At 50.0% G+C, this 12228-nt stretch overlaps 3 non-coding genes across 3 annotated transcripts; all 3 read left to right on the top strand.

The window, feature by feature from the left end:
* Window positions 1-4261: 4261 nt before the first annotated feature.
* Trnaa-ggc (transfer RNA alanine (anticodon GGC)) lies at window positions 4262-4337 on the top strand. The gene has a single exon. It is a non-coding gene; the product is annotated as a tRNA-Ala (tRNA).
* Window positions 4338-8996: 4659 nt separating this feature from the next.
* Trnaa-ggc (transfer RNA alanine (anticodon GGC)) lies at window positions 8997-9072 on the top strand. The gene has a single exon. It is a non-coding gene; the product is annotated as a tRNA-Ala (tRNA).
* A 3080-nt stretch (window positions 9073-12152) lies between these two features.
* Window positions 12153-12228, top strand: Trnaa-ggc (transfer RNA alanine (anticodon GGC)). The gene has a single exon. It is a non-coding gene; the product is annotated as a tRNA-Ala (tRNA).

Raw genomic sequence — 12228 nt, 5'->3', positions numbered from 1 at the left:
CCTACCTCTCCGATATCCTTACCATCCCTGACGATCCCCAGTTCGATTATTCCCTCTTTCCTGATGTCCGTGATCGAACTGATACCTCTGTCCCCCCGCTTGCTCCTGGCTTCCAGTACTTGGACAACATCACACACACAGAACTAAATACCCCCATCACCACTCAAGATATCATTGCTACACTTCGCCCTAAACGCAACACTGCTCCCGGTCACGATCGTGTTACTTACCGTCACCTCCGTGAAGCTCCTGCCTCCTTCCTCTCCACATTGGCCAGGCTCTACAATGTGGTCCTGTCCACCGGCTACTACCCCGACCTGTGGAAAACCTCCCGGATCCTGATGTTCCTCAAGCCCGACAAACCGCCTTCCGCTGTCTCCTCCTACCGTCCCATCAGCCTTACCTCGGTCTTCAGCAAGGTCCTGGAATCCATTCTTACCCGCCGCCTACACAAGCACCTTCACCAACACCGCCTCCTCCCCCCTACCCAATGTGGCTTTCGGCCGTCCTTCTCAGCCGATGACCTCCTCCTTCACCTCACTCACCTCCTCTCCGAACAACTCAATTCCCGTCGTTCCGCCATCTTCCTTTCCCTCGACCTCGAACGCGCATATGACCGTGTGTGGCATTCCGGTCTCCTTTTCAAGCTCCAAACCTTTGCTCTTCCTCTCAACTATGTCCGTCTGGTCGCTTCCTTCCTTTCCCACCGTCCTTCCTATGTCACCATCCACAACACTGATTCCTACACCTTCTACCCCTCCGCCGGTGTGCCCCAAGGTTCCGTCCTTTCCCCTCTTCTCTACCTCCTTTACACGGCAGACATGCCTCCACCTGCACCTCCCCTACACCTTCTCCAGTACGCCGATGACACTGCCTTCCTTGCCCTCGCTCCCACCCTGCAACGCTCCCAGCACCTTCTCCAATCCTATCTTGACCGGTTCACCACTTGGTGTAACCAGTGGTTGCTCAAGGTCAATCCTTCCAAGACCCAGGCGATCATTGTAGGCAAAACCACTCGTTCCTTCCGTCTCCTTGATTTCTATCTTACTATTTATGGCCGTCCCATCACCCTCACACCTACTCTCAAGTACCTTGGTGTCACCCTCGACCGTCGCCTCTCCTGGAACCCACATCTCCGGACGATCCAAGCCAAGGCACGCTCCCGCCTCCGCCTCCTTAAGCTCCTTTCTGGCCGTACATGGGGTCTGGACCCTTCCACCATCCTCTACACCTACAAGTCCCTCATCCGTCCTATCCTTTGCTATGCTCATCCCGCCTGGATCTCTGCCCCTCCTACCTTCTACAAGTCCATTCAGATCCTAGAACGCCATGCGCTCCGCCTCGCCTATCGCATCCGTCTCCCTTCCCCCACGCGGATCCTCTATGACCTGATTCCCTTCCCGCACCTCCTCCTTTTCCTCGAACGGTTACGGATCCTCTACACCTCCCGCAAGCTTGATCCTCCACACCCTCTTGTCTCTCCCATCCTCTCCCACCCCAACCCGCTGCCGCGCCTGCATTCCTATATCCCACCTGCTCTCCATCTTTACACCCTCCACACCCTCTCCCTCGGTGGCTTCCGTCAACTCCCCCTCCCTGATGATGCCCTCCTCCCCTCCATCTACCCCTCCTACCAACTTTGAGCCTTACCTTCCCTCTCCTCTCCTTTTCCTGTGGGCACCCTCTCTCCCTTCTCTCCCTCCCTCCCCTCCCCTTTCTCCTTGGGCTTCCACTCCCCCTACCCTCCCCCTTCTCCTCCATCCCTCTCCTCCACTGGCATCTTCCCCTCCCCCTCTCTCTCCTCTTCCCCACACCTTTTCCCCTTGGCAGGCCACGACTCTGCTGTCTTCCATCAGTTACTTTCATCGTCCTACGCCGAAGACCATCGCATGTGTTTGTGCCTCGACTCTCCTGCAGTGTGTTTGTGTTTCGTCGTTTGTGCTCCGCTGGTTCACGTGTGGCCATCTGCCATCTGCGTTTGTGCACCGTGTTTCTCCGCTTTTATCCATTGTACTACGCACGTGACCGACTCCGTTTTAACTCTGTTTTGTCTACTGTTTGTACCCCGCCGTCTTGATTGTTTTCATATCTCACTCATCTCTGTTCTGTGTATACTCTGAGGCCGAAGAGCGGCATACTTGGTCCGCTGCCGGCCTACCTGTTTGTCACAGGTATTAAAATCACAATAAAGGAAAAAAAAAAAAAAAAAAAAAGCGTGAGCGTCGTGGAAAGTCGGAAAAGTCGGCTGCGAGGGTGAGTGCCAAGTTTGGGGAGCGTTTCGTAGTATGCGCAGTGCAATGGAGACGCGGAAACTTATTGTGGCCCAGTGTTTTGCAGTTGGACGACAAGATTGGTACACAGTAGTAAAGAGCGAGGCACTGAGTTGGCATGAATAATGGAGTGCACAATGGGGCTCGAGATGTGTTTGTTACCTCAGGTGCTGTATGATTGTCGTCAAGGAGTGAAAACGGAGCAATTTGTGACGGCTCTTTCAATTTAAGACGTTAAAAACAGACGGAATTTTCATTTGTAATACCAGAGCATCGAAACTACTTGGTACTTTTGTGTATATGAACGGGTCCGCGCCTTTGTACTCTGCTCCCTTCACCGCTACAAACCAACCAACCATCGTGTCCGTGCGCATCTGAGTCGCAAAGAATGGGGAATAGCGCAGTTTGCTCGTGCATGGGGCGTAGCTCAGTTGGTAGAGCCTTCGCTTGGCATGTGAAAGTTCCAGTGTTCAAGCCGCGGCGCCTGCATTTTTTGTTGTCAGTGCATGGTAAGTGTTGGTCGCGGCGAACCTAAAGGGACGCAAGATGTTGCAAAGCCAGCGTCACAGACTGATATGATGTATACTGACGTAAGGAGAGCAAGACGTAAGTGTGGGGACCGGCTGTTATCGAGGTGTCATCGAGTGCAGATCTGTCTTAGGTATCGCGGCTTAACCTCATTGAAGTCTAGAGGGTGGACAACACGTTGGTCTTACTCAGAGCGGTGTCCGAATTCTATTTTCGACGTTATACGTGCCACTTTCATTGTGGCCAACTACGATTCGATACATAATGCACGAAACCTGAAAGACACCCTAACGGATACATAGAGAGTAGTTTTGTCTACTGAATAATGGGAGTGCAAGGGTCTGTGTCGTCTATATGGCTGTATGTAGCACCATTAGTCTTCGGGGCGGCGGGCGTAGCTCATATGGTAGAGCGCTCGCTTAGTATGCGAGAGGAACTGGGATCAATACCCAGTGCCTCCAGAATTTTTAACACACCTACATGCGCACCTTGCCATGCAAGTGGAATAATTCACAACCAGCAGATGTGTCTAGGAAGATACAAGCGAATTATTAGCATCCACAATTGACAAGCGTGCTGTTATTAGTGCGCAGGAAGCACCCTCCTCCCACGCCTACACTTAATTTAGAAACAGTACAAGTGTTCCTGTAAGATTCTCAAGCCTATGTCGGAAAGATCTGCCTTGCGCTGAGTTCACGTAAATTCCACTGCACATTCCTATTCTTTGCATGCAGTCAGCTGCTACTGGTGTTGTTAGTTGTGACTGCTGATAACAGATGCCGTAGCAATCAATTCATGGAGTGAGTTGTATGTTTTGCGGTAGTCTGTCTCTGACAAGCAAGCACAGGTGACATAGGTGCGAACACAGGAAGCTTGCAGACCCTCGCTGCCTGCAGACACCGAGCAGCCACACTAGGAGGGCGGCCTAAGCCGTAGGCGAAATGTGCTCATTCGCTTTGGCGCGACGTCGAACTATAAATAATGCTGTCACTAGCGTGAGCGTCGTGGAAAGTCGGAAAAGTCGGCTGCGAGGGTGAGTGCCAAGTTTGGGGAGCGTTTCGTAGTATGCGCAGTGCAATGGAGACGCGGAAACTTATTGTGGCCCAGTGTTTTGCAGTTGGACGACAAGATTGGTACACAGTAGTAAAGAGCGAGGCACTGAGTTGGCATGAATAATGGAGTGCACAATGGGGCTCGAGATGTGTTTGTTACCTCAGGTGCTGTATGATTGTCGTCAAGGAGTGAAAACGGAGCAATTTGTGACGGCTCTTTCAATTTAAGACGTTAAAAACAGACGGAATTTGCATTTGTAATACCAGAGCATCGAAACTACTTGGTACTTTTGTGTATATGAACGGGTCCGCGCCTTTGTACTCTGCTCCCTTCACCGCTACAAACCAACCAACCATCGTGTCCGTGCGCATCTGAGTCGCAAAGAATGGGGAATAGCGCAGTTTGCTCGTGCATGGGGCGTAGCTCAGTTGGTAGAGCGTTCGCTTGGCATGTGAAAGGTCCAGTGTTCAAGCCGCGGCGCCTGCATTTTTTGTTGTCAGTGCATGGTAAGTGTTGGTCGCGGCGAACCTAAAGGCACGCAAGATGTTGCAAAGCCAGCGTCACAGACTGATATGATGTATACTGACGTAAGGAGAGCAAGATGTAAGTGTGGGGACCGGCTGTTATCGAGGTGTCATCGAGTGCAGATCTGTCTTAGGTATCGCGGCTTAACCTCATTGAAGTCTAGAGGGTGGACAACACGTTGGTCTTACTCAGAGCGGTGTCCGAATTCTATTTTCGACGTTATACGTGCCACTTTCATTGTGGCCAACTACGATTCGATACATAATGCACGAAACCTGAAAGACACCCTAACGGATACATAGAGAGTAGTTTTGTCTGCTGAATAATGGGAGTGCAAGGGTCTGTGTCGTCTATATGGCTGTATGTAGCACCATTAGTCTTCGGGGCGGCGGGCGTAGCTCATATGGTAGAGCGCTCGCTTAGTATGCGAGAGGAACTGGGATCAATACCCAGTGCCTCCAGAATTTTTAACACACCTACATGCGCACCTTGCCATGCAAGTGGAATAATTCACAACCAGCAGATGTGTCTAGGAAGATACAAGCGAATGATTAGCATCCACAATTGACAAGCGTGCTGTTATTAGTGCGCAGGAAGCACCCTCCTCCCACGCCTACACTTAATTTAGAAACAGTACAAGTGTTCCTGTAAGATTCTCAAGCCTATGTCGGAAAGATCTGCCTTGCGCTGAGTTCACGTAAATTCCACTGCACATTCCTATTCTTTGCATGCAGTCAGCTGCTACTGGTGTTGTTAGTTGTGACTGCTGATAACAGATGCCGTAGCAATCAATTCATGGAGTGAGTTGTATGTTTTGCGGTAGTCTGTCTCTGACAAGCAAGCACAGGTGACATAGGTGCGAACACAGGAAGCTTGCAGACCCTCGCTGCCTGCAGACACCGAGCAGCCACACTAGGAGGGCGGCCTAAGCCGTAGGCGAAATGTGCTCATTCGCTTTGGCGCGACGTCGAACTATAAATAATGCTGTCACTAGCGTGAGCGTCGTGGAAAGTCGGAAAAGTCGGCTGCGAGGGTGTGCCAAGTTTGGGGAGCGTTTCGTAGTATGCGCAGTGCAATGGAGACGCGGAAACTTATTGTGGCCCAGTGTTTTGCAGTTGGACGACAAGATTGGTACACAGTAGTAAAGAGCGAGGCACTGAGTTGGCATGAATAATGGAGTGCACAATGGGGCTCGAGATGTGTTTGTTACCTCAGGTGCTGTATGATTGTCGTCAAGGAGTGAAAACGGAGCAATTTGTGACGGCTCTTTCAATTTAAGACGTTAAAAACAGACGGAATTTGCATTTGTAATACCAGAGCATCGAAACTACTTGGTACTTTTGTGTATATGAACGGGTCCGCGCCTTTGTACTCTGCTCCCTTCACCGCTACAAACCAACCAACCATCGTGTCCGTGCGCATCTGAGTCGCAAAGAATGGGGAATAGCGCAGTTTGCTCGTGCATGGGGCGTAGCTCAGTTGGTAGAGCGTTCGCTTGGCATGTGAAAGGTCCAGTGTTCAAGCCGCGGCGCCTACATTTTTTGTTGTCAGTGCATGGTAAGTGTTGGTCGCGGCGAACCTAAAGGCACGCAAGATGTTGCAAAGCCAGCGTCACAGACTGATATGATGTATACTGACGTAAGGAGAGCAAGATGTAAGTGTGGGGACCGGCTGTTATCGAGGTGTCATCGAGTGCAGATCTGTCTTAGGTATCGCGGCTTAACCTCATTGAAGTCTAGAGGGTGGACAACACGTTGGTCTTACTCAGAGCGGTGTCCGAATTCTATTTTCGACGTTATACGTGCCACTTTCATTGTGGCCAACTACGATTCGATACAGAATGCACGAAACCTGAAAGACACCCTAACGGATACATAGAGAGTAGTGTTTGTCTGCTGAATAATGGGAGTGCAAGGGTCTGTGTCGTCTATATGGCTGTATGTAGCACCATTAGTCTTCGGGGGGGGCGGGCGTAGCTCAGATGGTAGAGCGCTCGCTTAGTATGCGAGAGGAACTGGGATCAATACCCAGTGCTACCAGAATTTTTAACACACCTACATGCGCACCTTGCCATGCAAGTGGAATAATTCACAACCAGCAGATGTGTGTAGGAAGATACAAGCGAATGATTAGCATCCACAATTGACAAGCGTGCTGTTATTAGTGCGCAGGAAGCACCCTCCTCCCACTCCTACACTTAATTTAGAAACAGTACAAGTGTTCCTGTAAGATTCTCAAGCCTATGTCGGAAAGATCTGCCTTGCGCTGAGTTCACGTAAATTCCACTGCACATTCCTATTCTTTGCATGCAGTCAGCTGCTACTGGTGTTGTTAGTTGTGACTGCTGATAACAGATGCCGTAGCAATCAATTCATGGAGTGAGTTGTATGTTTTGCGGTAGTCTGTCTCTGACAAGCAAGCACAGGTGACATAGGTGCGAACACAGGAAGCTTGCAGACCCTCGCTGCCTGCAGACACCGAGCAGCCACACTAGGAGGGCGGCCTAAGCCCTAGGCGAAATGTGCTCATTCGCTTTGGCGCGACGTCGAACTATAAATAATGCTGTCACTAGCGTGAGCGTCGTGGAAAGTCGGAAAAGTCGGCTGCGAGGGTGAGTGCCAAGTTTGGGGAGCGTTTCGTAGTATGCGCAGTGCAATGGAGACGCGGAAACTTATTGTGGCCCAGTGTTTTGCAGTTGGACGACAAGATTGGTACACAGTAGTAAAGAGCGAGGCACTGAGTTGGCATGAATAATGGAGTGCACAATGGGGCTCGAGATGTGTTTGTTACCTCAGGTGCTGTATGATTGTCGTCAAGGAGTGAAAACGGAGCAATTTGTGACGGCTCTTTCAATTTAAGACGTTAAAAACAGACGGAATTTGCATTTGTAATACCAGAGCATCGAAACTACTTGGTACTTTTGTGTATATGAACGGGTCCGCGCCTTTGTACTCTGCTCCCTTCACCGCTACAAACCAACCAACCATCGTGTCCGTGCGCATCTGAGTCGCAAAGAATGGGGAATAGCGCAGTTTGCTCGTGCATGGGGCGTAGCTCAGTTGGTAGAGCGTTCGCTTGGCATGTGAAAGGTCCAGTGTTCAAGCCGCGGCGCCTACATTTTTTGTTGTCAGTGCATGGTAAGTGTTGGTCGCGGCGAACCTAAAGGCACGCAAGATGTTGCAAAGCCAGCGTCACAGACTGATATGATGTATACTGACGTAAGGAGAGCAAGATGTAAGTGTGGGGACCGGCTGTTATCGAGGTGTCATCGAGTGCAGATCTGTCTTAGGTATCGCGGCTTAACCTCATTGAAGTCTAGAGGGTGGACAACACGTTGGTCTTACTCAGAGCGGTGTCCGAATTCTATTTTCGACGTTATACGTGCCACTTTCATTGTGGCCAACTACGATTCGATACAGAATGCACGAAACCTGAAAGACACCCTAACGGATACATAGAGAGTAGTGTTTGTCTGCTGAATAATGGGAGTGCAAGGGTCTGTGTCGCCTATATGGCTGTATGTAGCACCATTAGTCTTCGGGGGGGCGGGCGTAGCTCAGATGGTAGAGCGCTCGCTTAGTATGCGAGAGGAACTGGGATCAATACCCAGTGCTACCAGAATTTTTAACACACCTACATGCGCACCTTGCCATGCAAGTGGAATAATTCACAACCAGCAGATGTGTGTAGGAAGATACAAGCGAATGATTAGCATCCACAATTGACAAGCGTGCTGTTATTAGTGCGCAGGAAGCACCCTCCTCCCACTCCTACACTTAATTTAGAAACAGTACAAGTGTTCCTGTAAGATTCTCAAGCCTATGTCGGAAAGATCTGCCTTGCGCTGAGTTCACGTAAATTCCACTGCACATTCCTATTCTTTGCATGCATTCAGCTGCTACTGGTGTTGTTAGTTGTGACTGCTGATAACAGATGCCGTAGCAATCAATTCATGGAGTGAGTTGTATGTTTTGCGGTAGTCTGTCTCTGACAAGCGAGCACAGGTGACATAGGTGCGAACACAGGAAGCTTGCAGACCCTCGCTGCCTGCAGACACCGAGCAGCCACACTAGGAGGGCGGCCTAAGCCGTAGGCGAAATGTGCTCATTCGCTTTGGCGCGACGTCGAACTATAAATAATGCTGTCACTAGCGTGAGCGTCGTGGAAAGTCGGAAAAGTCGGCTGCGAGGGTGAGTGCCAAGTTTGGGGAGCGTTTCGTAGTATGCGCAGTGCAATGGAGACGCGGAAACTTATTGTGGCCCAGTGTTTTGCAGTTGGACGACAAGATTGGTACACAGTAGTAAAGAGCGAGGCACTGAGTTGGCATGAATAATGGAGTGCACAATGGGGCTCGAGATGTGTTTGTTACCTCAGGTGCTGTATGATTGTCGTCAAGGAGTGAAAACGGAGCAATTTGTGACGGCTCTTTCAATTTAAGACGTTAAAAACAGACGGAATTTGCATTTGTAATACCAGAGCATCGAAACTACTTGGTACTTTTGTGTATATGAACGGGTCCGCGCCTTTGTACTCTGCTCCCTTCACCGCTACGAACCAACCAACCATCGTGTCCGTGCGCATCTGAGTCGCAAAGAATGGGGAATAGCGCAGTTTGCTCGTGCATGGGGCGTAGCTCAGTTGGTAGAGCGTTCGCTTGGCATGTGAAAGGTCCAGTGTTCAAGCCGCGGCGCCTGCATTTTTTGTTGTCAGTGCATGGTAAGTGTTGGTCGCGGCGAACCTAAAGGCACGCAAGATGTTGCAAAGCCAGCGTCACAGACTGATATGATGTATACTGACGTAAGGAGAGCAAGATGTAAGTGTGGGGACCGGCTGTTATCGAGGTGTCATCGAGTGCAGATATGTCTTAGGTATCGCGGCTTAACCTCATTGAAGTCTAGAGGGTGGACAACACGTTGGTCTTACTCAGAGCGGTGTCCGAATTCTATTTTCGACGTTATACGTGCCACTTTCATTGTGGCCAACTACGATTCGATACATAATGCACGAAACCTGAAAGACACCCTAACGGATACATAGAGAGTAGTTTTGTCTGCTGAATAATGGGAGTGCAAGGGTCTGTGTCGTCTATATGGCTGTATGTAGCACCATTAGTCTTCGGGGGGGCGGGCGTAGCTCATATGGTAGAGCGCTCGCTTAGTATGCGAGAGGAACTGGGATCAATACCCAGTGCCTCCAGAATTTTTAACACACCTACATGCGCACCTTGCCATGCAAGTGGAATAATTCACAACCAGCAGATGTGTCTAGGAAGATACAAGCGAATTATTAGCATCCACAATTGACAAGCGTGCTGTTATTAGTGCGCAGGAAGCACCCTCCTCCCACGCCTACACTTAATTTAGAAACAGTACAAGTGTTCCTGTAAGATTCTCAAGCCTATGTCGGAAAGATCTGCCTTGCGCTGAGTTCACGTAAATTCCACTGCACATTCCTATTCTTTGCATGCAGTCAGCTGCTACTGGTGTTGTTAGTTGTGACTGCTGATAACAGATGCCGTAGCAATCAATTCATGGAGTGAGTTGTATGTTTTGCGGTAGTCTGTCTCTGACAAGCAAGCACAGGTGACATAGGTGCGAACACAGGAAGCTTGCAGACCCTCGCTGCCTGCAGACACCGAGCAGCCACACTAGGAGGGCGGCCTAAGCCGTAGGCGAAATGTGCTCATTCGCTTTGGCGCGACGTCGAACTATAAATAATGCTGTCACTAGCGTGAGCGTCGTGGAAAGTCGGAAAAGTCGGCTGCGAGGGTGAGTGCCAAGTTTGGGGAGCGTTTCGTAGTATGCGCAGTGCAATGGAGACGCGGAAACTTATTGTGGCCCAGTGTTTTGCAGTTGGACGACAAGATTGGTACACAGTAGTAAAGAGCGAGGCACTGAGTTGGCATGAATAATGGAGTGCACAATGGGGCTCGAGATGTGTTTGTTACCTCAGGTGCTGTATGATTGTCGTCAAGGAGTGAAAACGGAGCAATTTGTGACGGCTCTTTCAATTTAAGACGTTAAAAACAGACGGAATTTTCATTTGTAATACCAGAGCATCGAAACTACTTGGTACTTTTGTGTATATGAACGGGTCCGCGCCTTTGTACTCTGCTCCCTTCACCGCTACAAACCAACCAACCATCGTGTCCGTGCGCATCTGAGTCGCAAAGAATGGGGAATAGCGCAGTTTGCTCGTGCATGGGGCGTAGCTCAGTTGGTAGAGCGTTCGCTTGGCATGTGAAAGTTCCAGTGTTCAAGCCGCGGCGCCTGCATTTTTTGTTGTCAGTGCATGGTAAGTGTTGGTCGCGGCGAACCTAAAGGCACGCAAGATGTTGCAAAGCCAGCGTCACAGACTGATATGATGTATACTGACGTAAGGAGAGCAAGATGTAAGTGTGGGGACCGGCTGTTATCGAGGTGTCATCGAGTGCAGATCTGTCTTAGGTATCGCGGCTTAACCTCATTGAAGTCTAGAGGGTGGACAACACGTTGGTCTTACTCAGAGCGGTGTCCGAATTCTATTTTCGACGTTATACGTGCCACTTTCATTGTGGCCAACTACGATTCGATACATAATGCACGAAACCTGAAAGACACCCTAACGGATACATAGAGAGTAGTTTTGTCTGCTGAATAATGGGAGTGCAAGGGTCTGTGTCGTCTATATGGCTGTATGTAGCACCATTAGTCTTCGGGGCGGCGGGCGTAGCTCATATGGTAGAGCGCTCGCTTAGTATGCGAGAGGAACAGGGATCAATACCCAGTGCCTCCAGAATTTTTAACACACCTACATGCGCACCTTGCCATGCAAGTGGAATAATTCACAACCAGCAGATGTGTCTAGGAAGATACAAGCGAATTATTAGCATCCACAATTGACAAGCGTGCTGTTATTAGTGCGCAGGAAGCACCCTCCTCCCACGCCTACACTTAATTTAGAAACAGTACAAGTGTTCCTGTAAGATTCTCAAGCCTATGTCGGAAAGATCTGCCTTGCGCTGAGTTCACGTAAATTCCACTGCACATTCCTATTCTTTGCATGCAGTCAGCTGCTACTGGTGTTGTTAGTTGTGACTGCTGATAACAGATGCCGTAGCAATCAATTCATGGAGTGAGTTGTATGTTTTGCGGTAGTCTGTCTCTGACAAGCAAGCACAGGTGACATAGGTGCGAACACAGGAAGCTTGCAGACCCTCGCTGCCTGCAGACACCGAGCAGCCACACTAGGAGGGCGGCCTAAGCCGTAGGCGAAATGTGCTCATTCGCTTTGGCGCGACGTCGAACTATAAATAATGCTGTCACTAGCGTGAGCGTCGTGGAAAGTCGGAAAAGTCGGCTGCGAGGGTGAGTGCCAAGTTTGGGGAGCGTTTCGTAGTATGCGCAGTGCAATGGAGACGCGGAAACTTATTGTGGCCCAGTGTTTTGCAGTTGGACGACAAGATTGGTACACAGTAGTAAAGAGCGAGGCACTGAGTTGGCATGAATAATGGAGTGCACAATGGGGCTCGAGATGTGTTTGTTACCTCAGGTGCTGTATGATTGTCGTCAAGGAGTGAAAACGGAGCAATTTGTGACGGCTCTTTCAATTTAAGACGTTAAAAACAGACGGAATTTGCATTTGTAATACCAGAGCATCGAATCTACTTGGTACTTTTGTGTATATGAACGGGTCCGCGCCTTTGTACTCTGCTCCCTTCACCGCTACAAACCAACCAACCATCGTGTCCGTGCGCATCTGAGTCGCAAAGAATGGGGAATAGCGCAGTTTGCTCGTGCATGGGGCGTAGCTCAGTTGGTAGAGCGTTCGCTTGGCATGTGAAAGGTCCAGTGTTCAAGCCGCGGCGCCTGCA

This window comes from Schistocerca gregaria, unplaced genomic scaffold, assembly GCF_023897955.1.
Source record: "Schistocerca gregaria isolate iqSchGreg1 unplaced genomic scaffold, iqSchGreg1.2 ptg000174l, whole genome shotgun sequence".
NCBI classification, from domain to species: Eukaryota; Metazoa; Arthropoda; class Insecta; order Orthoptera; family Acrididae; genus Schistocerca; species Schistocerca gregaria.
This window is presented reverse-complemented; position numbering and strand designations above follow the sequence as displayed.